Raw genomic sequence first — 7,340 nt, 5'->3', positions numbered from 1 at the left:
TCGCACCGAATAAATACTCCTTTTCCTGAGAGCCTTCCACCAAGGGGGAGGGGTCAGGCAGCGCTCGGGCTGGGGAGCCCCGGCCGCCGCTGGCGGGAGCCCCGGAGCCGCCCGCCCCCCACTGGCCGCCGCGCTTTGATTAACGAGGAGCAGGCTGCCGGCGGCGGCCGCCGAGGGGGGGCGGGCTCCCGGGGAGTCCCAGGCGCCGCCCGAGCCGCTCACCCCGGAGCCCTTTGTCCCCTGCCCCCGCCCCGGGCCGGGCTCCCGGGCGGGACCGCCGGCCCATGAAACGGTTAACCCCCCTCCCCCACTCGCATTCCAGCCAACCCCGGCCTGTCTTTATTTGTTAATAATATTTAACCTCCGCCGGCGCCTTCGGAGGGCCCCCTCCCCCCCCCCAAGTTGGTGGCAGACAAGCCCTGAATTTGTCAGAATGCACCTGATGACATGTTAATGGCCCCGTCTGTCAAAGGGCACCTACCCAGCTCTGACCGAGCGGCCCCGGCGGCCAGCGCCTTCTCCAAGGGGCAGAGCCCCTCCCCCCGCTCAGCCCCCAGCAAACCGGGCTGGCTCCGCGGGCTGCGGGGGCCGGTCTGGGGGACCCCAAAATATCGAACTGGGGGGACCGAAGGCGGCGGGCACCCTGGGGGGACTGCACAACAGCGAGCTCTCCCAACAAGTCCAGGGAAAGAGAGACAGAGAGAGGAGAGACAGAAACAGAGACAGAGACAGATAGAACCAGAGAGAGACAGAAAAAGAGTCAGAGAAAGAGAGACAGAAACACACAGAAAGAGAGACAGAGGGAGAGACAGAAAAACACATGGAGAAACAGAGAGAAAGAGAGATAGAGACAGACAGACAAAGATAAAGACAGAGACAGAGATTCATTCATTCACAATTGCTCATTAGACACTCATCTTGTCACACTGTGGGAAGAGGGCTGGGTCTGGAGGTCGAGGTGAGTCTGGATTTTGCCTTTGCTTTTAGACTACTTGTGTGAGCCTGGGTGAATCTCTCAGTTTACTTTTCTGTAACAATGAGAGGACTAGACTCGGACGGTCACTTGCAGACCTTACTTGCTGGTCCTCCTGTGGGGGGGGGGGGGGGCTGTGTGTGTACCAAGAATCTGTGGCCAGCGGCCCAGGCCCGCTGCAGGGGCTTCTGTCCTGGGGCTGCCTGGGACTGGAGAGTTCCGAAGTGGCTCTGTCTGGACAGGGCTTCCTGAGACTGGGATGGCCCTCTGGCCCGAAAGAAAAGAGAGAAAGGTCTCTGCCCTTGGGGGGGGGGGGTGGCATAGGAAGACTCCCAGACAGGAAATGCAGCATTTCAGTGAAGACCCTAAACTTGGATTGGGAGAGGGCTCTAAGGCCAGAGACTAAGCTGAGCCGGACTGTCCGGCCCCTAAGCACCAGGGGTGCTCACCTCCTGAGCAGCCAGGCTGGGAAGTGGGGGCAAGTGGGAAAGAGTGGCCTCCAGGGGACCGAGGCTGAGGTGGAGGCTGAGTGGGGAAGGAGGCTTCATTTGGGGTAAGATAGAGAGCAACTACACACTCACACACACATTGTCATTGACTCACACACACACATTGACATTGACACACACACTCACACAGTTGATATTGACACACACACACATATTGACATTGACACACTCACACTCACACACTTGATATTGACACACACACATATTGACATTGACACACATTGTCATTGACTCACACATACACACTGACATTGACACACACATTGATATTGACACACACACACATTGACATTGATACACACATTGATACTGACAAGCACACTCACACAAGCTTCACTTGGGAACAGGAGCAGGGAAGGCGCTAGCACTGAGACAGAGCACGGGGGCTGGGGCAGGTGGAGGGGCTCTGGGTTTCCGAAGCCAGGGCCGGTCTAATCTAGGTACATTTTTTTTTTTTTTACCAGGGGTGGGGGAGTCCCAGGAGGGTCACAGCTCCCACCCTTGACTTTAGCTCCCAACCCTTGCTATGAGAGAGGAAAGGCACAGATGACCCAGACGCAGGGATTTGCGGGGGGAGGGCAGGACAATCCCTCCAGCATCACGAAAGCCTTCCTGGCCCTCCAGCCCAGCCTTTGGACAAGCCACAGGACAGAAAGGTGGGCAGGGGGAGGCCCTGTGGCTCCTGGCAGCGTCAGCATATGCCCAGAATCGCTTCCCGCCCGCCTGGCCCGGGGCCCTGTGTGAGCCCACAGCGCCACCCTGTGGCCGTGGCTCCTGATCGCTCAGGCTGTTGGGGTTTCCCCTCATTTCTCTGGGGAAGCTGGTGGAGTGACAGGAGGATCCAGAGCCGGGGCCTTCAGAAGAGGGGGCTCTGGGCTCAGCAGAAAGGCCTCAGTTCCAAGGCAGTCTCATCAACCAAGCGCAAGGATAAACTCGGTTCCATTAAAGTGGGGACAGCTGGAGGACTGAGCCCAAATGTAACCTCGGACACCAGCTGGGGGACCCTGGACAAGTCCCTTAACTTCCCACCCCCCAAAATAGAGGGGCCTAGTCATAAAAGTGTCTGAACGGGCGGGGTAGCCCAGGGAGAGTCAGAGAGACAGGGGAGTTCAGAGGCTGAGTTCAGTCCCCTCGGGGATTTTACTGGTGACCACAAGGAGCAGCATCTGGATAGAACTGAAGAAGAGAAGCAGAGATGGGAGCCATAAGGGAGGGAGCACCATCAAAGAGAGACCTGTAAGGGAGGGAGCACTGGCAGAGAGGGACCGTAAGGGAGGGAGCACCGGCAGAGACAGGAGCCATAAGGGAGGGAGCACCAGCAGAGAGAGACCTGTAAGGGAGGGGACACCAGCAGAGAGGGACCGTAAGGGAGGGAGCACCGGCAGAGACAGGAGCCATAAGGGAGGGAGCACCATCAAAGAGAGACCTGTAAGGGAGGGAGCACTGGCAGAGAGGGACCGTAAGGGAGGGAGCACCGGCAGAGACAGGAGCCATAAGGGAGGGAGCACCAGCAGAGAGAGACCTGTAAGGGAGGGGACACCAGCAGAGAGGGACCGTAAGGGAGGGAGCACCGGCAGAGACAGGAGCCATAAGGGAGGGAGCACCAGCAGAGACAGGACCTGTAAGAGAGGGAGCACCAGCAGAGACCAGACCAGCTCAGTGAAGCCACCTGCCTATGGGTCCCCAGCACAAGGCCCACAACAGTGGATTTCATGAGGACCCCACAAGGGGAACCTTTTTCTCCCAGTGCCAGGCCTGGATATTCCTGCCCCTTTCGTGGGCTCGGACGGGCCTGTTTGCCTGTCTCTACAGAGTAAGTGCTGTGGTGGCTAGCGCATGGGACTGGACACAATTCCTGTATCTAAAGGGTGAGATCCAAGCTCCGACACTCCATCAGTCACATGTCTTTGCGTGCTCAGCACCCGTAGGTGCTTAATAAAAGTTTGTTTCATTGAATTGCTCCTTTGCCATCCTAATTCTGCCAGGACGAGGCCCCCAGCACCCCCTTTCATTCCCCCCCACCCCATCATGGCCCATTTCCAGCTAGCCTGTCTTGCTGTTGTCAGTCCCCAAATGTTCCTTTCTGCCTCCGTGCCCTCCCTCCTCACTCTCCCATTCAGAAGCTTCCTTTGAGCTTCGGCTTAGAGTATAAACTCCTACGAGGAAAGGGAGCTAGCATTTATTAAACACCTACTGTGTGCCAAAGCACTCCACAAACATTCTCACTCCACCCTCACAACAGTCCTGGGAAGCAGGGGCTATTAGGAGCCCCATTTTATAGATGTGAAAACGGAGGCAAACAGATGAAGTGACCGGGGCTGGGAACAACCCGAGGTTGCACTTGACCTCCAGTCTTCCTAACTTCCCAACCCGGAACTCTCCGTCCCCTTCAGCTCGGAGCTGCCTTTTTCCCAGCTCTCCCCTGGCTGTGTGTGTGTCCCTCACCACTCTGACCCTATTCTTGTGTATCTTTTACATTTACTGAGCTGGGTTTATGTCAAACAGGTTTATCCCTCAAACAGAATGGGAACTCCTCCAGACAAAGGCCCTCTTCCCTCTTTGTCCCCACTGCACCGGCTCTAACTCGGCCATTGGAGCAGCTGGGCCCTGATGGCGCAGACCCGAGGGGGAGCTCAGAAGCCTGAGATGGGGCCCGGGGACCTCCAAAGGCCAAAGGATCAGGATTCTCATCTCACTCAGCTTGGGTTAAAGGAGCCTCATTATAAAAATGAGGATAGGGAAACCTTCCTTCTTTCCTTCTCTCCCTTCCCTGAAAAAGAAAAAACAAAAAAAAAAAAAAAAAAAAAAAAAAAAAAAAAAAAACAAGGAAAAGAAGGCAGAAGGAAGGGAGAGAAGGGAGAAGGAAGAGGGAAGGAAAAGAAAGGAAGAAAGGAGGGAAGAATGGAGGAAGGGAAAGAGGGAAGAGAGGGAAAAAAGGAGGGAAGAGATAATGAAAGAAGGGAAGGAAGGAATGGATGGAGAGAACAATTGATTCCATTGGAGGCAGGGGCTAAGCCCTTGACAGTTCTCTTATTTGATCCTCAAACACCTGGGAGCCTCATTTTCCAGAGGAGGAGACTTAGGCAGCAGTCAGGTTAGGTGACTGGCCCAGGATCACTCAGGTAATGGCTGAGGCTGGAGCCGCCCTCAGGCTTTCCCAGCTCCTGGCCAGGGGCTCTGCCCCCCTGTCTCCCAGGGGTCTCTAGGTTTGAGTCTTCCCCACAGACCACACAGCACAAGGCTTTGCCAGTCGTGCCTCTAGGGCAGAGGCGGGCACCTGGAGGCCTGTAAGCCTCACAGATGGAGAGTGTTTCCCAGAGCAGCAGCGGCTCCCGAGCTGGCCTGTGTGTGACAAGTCCGGCTGGCTGAGGAGGTGACCTGCGTGAGGGGAGGGAGCTCCTTTCCTTGGAAAGCCTGCTCAGCGTCACACCAAGATGAACCATGGCCCCGAGAGGAGGGGACTCCTTGTGTGGAAGGCCCCTTCCCCAGGATAGATGGCCGGACAAGTTGGCCGGACCCTGTGAGGGAGCAGCCGGGGTGCAGATCCCACCTCCAAGGAGCGCGGCTGCTGCAGTGGGCAGGTCACTTAGAAGCATTCGAGGGTTGCAGCTATAAAGGGGGAGCTCAGAGGTCTCAGCATTTTGGGGTGCCCCCACCGCCACCTTATGGAATGGGTGAGAATGCATCCACTGGGTTGTCCAGGAGCAGGCACGCTGGAGGAGGGGGTGGGAAGCTCTTGTGGAAGTGGGAGGTAAAGAGTGGTTGGAAGAGGATGCCCGTGCACCCCCCCACCCCATCACTCAGTTCCAATAACATGCTTCCCAGTCAGCCCCCTCCCAGATCTTCCGGCTACACACCAAAAGCTGGACATCAGGAGTCCCTTCGCCACATCATCAGCCAATCAGCATTCATCAGGGGCCTTCCATGTGCCAGCCCTGAGAAACTCAGGTCCTGTTTCGGGGGACTAGTGAAGTCAGAGTGGCCGCCAGGGAGGACAGACACCAGGGCATGAGAGGCGCGGCGAGGAGACAGGGATGCCGGTTTCCCTATGGGTCTGGGATCCATCTCTGCGATGTCTGGATGAGCACAAAGCCATATTCTTTCGGTCACAGACTGGAGGAAGCCTCAAGACCCAAGACTGCTCAGTTCATTCACCCAGGGCAGCCCAGCATCCTCTGGGCCTCCTGGGTGGTAGTTGTGGGGGCCGTTCAGCCCAGGGACAATAGCCCAGCCTAATAACCATTGCTTCTCCTCAATGGGCTACTTAAAACCTCCAGTAGTGGGGCCAAGGCTTTCAGCAATTATGTTGATCGGTCATGGAGTTTGCGGGTCAAAGGCCTTTCTTGGACAGGCGGGCAGGACCACAGATGCTTTTTCCTAGGATGCTACATAACACTTAGTCACTGGGGACCCCTGGGGCCCTGGGTGTGGCCTGTGACTGTGTGTGGAATCACAGCCCCAGACCCACAAAGAGCAGAAGCCATTGGAGGCCTTGGGGACCAGGGAAGCTATGAGAGCCCTGGGGCCCTCCACTCAGACACAGACTCCGGAATCTAGTCTCAACACGTCTGCTGGGCACACGGAGAATTTAAAGCTCAACAGAAACATTCAGGAATTAGGCCCAGAAAACAACAGAGCGGCCAAATAAGCATTTATTAAGCACTTACTTGTACCGGGCACAAAAAAGCCAGTAGAAAAAGCAATTTAGTTCTTGCCCCCAGGAGGTCTCCACCCTAGCGGGATTTGGTGGTGAAGGTGAAAGTCATAGGGAGTCATGGACAATTAAGGGATCGGAAGCGGGGTGCTAACTCGATGACCATTAAGGGCCGCTGGCACACCTGGGCCAGAGATGGACAAGGAGGCCTGTGCGGGTCTGCTCGGCCAGTCGGACGCTGCAGCTTGACTCAACAGTGATGTCATCCTGGCCCTCTTCGAGGAGGGAGGGCAACAACCAGAGACCATGTTAAATCCTCGTGGATCAGAAACCTTCCACCTCCCCCCCCCGGGGTCCTCTGGACCCAAAGATGACAGACATTGCAGTGAGGGAGACAGAAAACCTTCTGGTCCTTAAGGGGCCAACAGAATGGGGACTGGAGACTTTGGGGCGACTCTCATTGTCAGGACAGAGCCGTTTCTTTAGCCCTCAGTAAAGCAGCAAGCTCTAACTACACAGGCTTATGTTTATGGCTGTAAGGATGGATCTATCCATAGTCCCAAAATAAAGCAAAAGCCCTACTAAACCTGCCTTAAAAAGTCACTGAAGAGCTACGTGGTATAAGTGAAAACAAACTTTATTAAATTTCTCTCACAAAACAATCTTTCCCAATATACTTCCCTTCTCCCTCCTTCCGACAGGCCCTGGGCCTACCCCAGCCACTCCAACCCCAGGTCTCTTCCTCCTCCTTCCCTCCCACTCCACAGCATGCCCCAAGTGGAGATTCCTTCCGGCCCTCCCCTCTGTGGGTGCTGGAATACAGGACACCCCCATCCCAGGTCCTGACCATGGGATGGAGCTCACAGCCTCATCTCCCCCTCCGCCTCCTGCTGTGACATGCGACACTACTCCCAGATCTCCATTGGGTCCCTGTTCTAACAGGTGGTGAATATCTAAGGCCATCCCAACGTCACATCCTTTCCCATGCTGCTTTCTGACAAGCAGGGGGATTGCACAAGCAACCCCAATGTGGAGCTCTCCTCTCTTGTCTATATCAGGTTCCAAGTCAATCAATAACCATGATGTGCTGGTCCAATTCCAACCTGAAAGGACTGTAGAGACCTGGAGCCTCAGGCAGTCACAGAATTGCCAAAGTGCCCAGGTCTGAGCCAGGACAGCCCCAAACTTGTCCTAACTCCTCCGG

Source organism: Sminthopsis crassicaudata, chromosome 3 (assembly GCF_048593235.1).
Source record: "Sminthopsis crassicaudata isolate SCR6 chromosome 3, ASM4859323v1, whole genome shotgun sequence".
In the NCBI taxonomy this organism is placed as follows: Eukaryota; Metazoa; Chordata; class Mammalia; order Dasyuromorphia; family Dasyuridae; genus Sminthopsis; species Sminthopsis crassicaudata.
The sequence above is the reverse complement of the archived record's forward strand: the minus strand, read 5'-3'. Positions refer to the sequence as shown.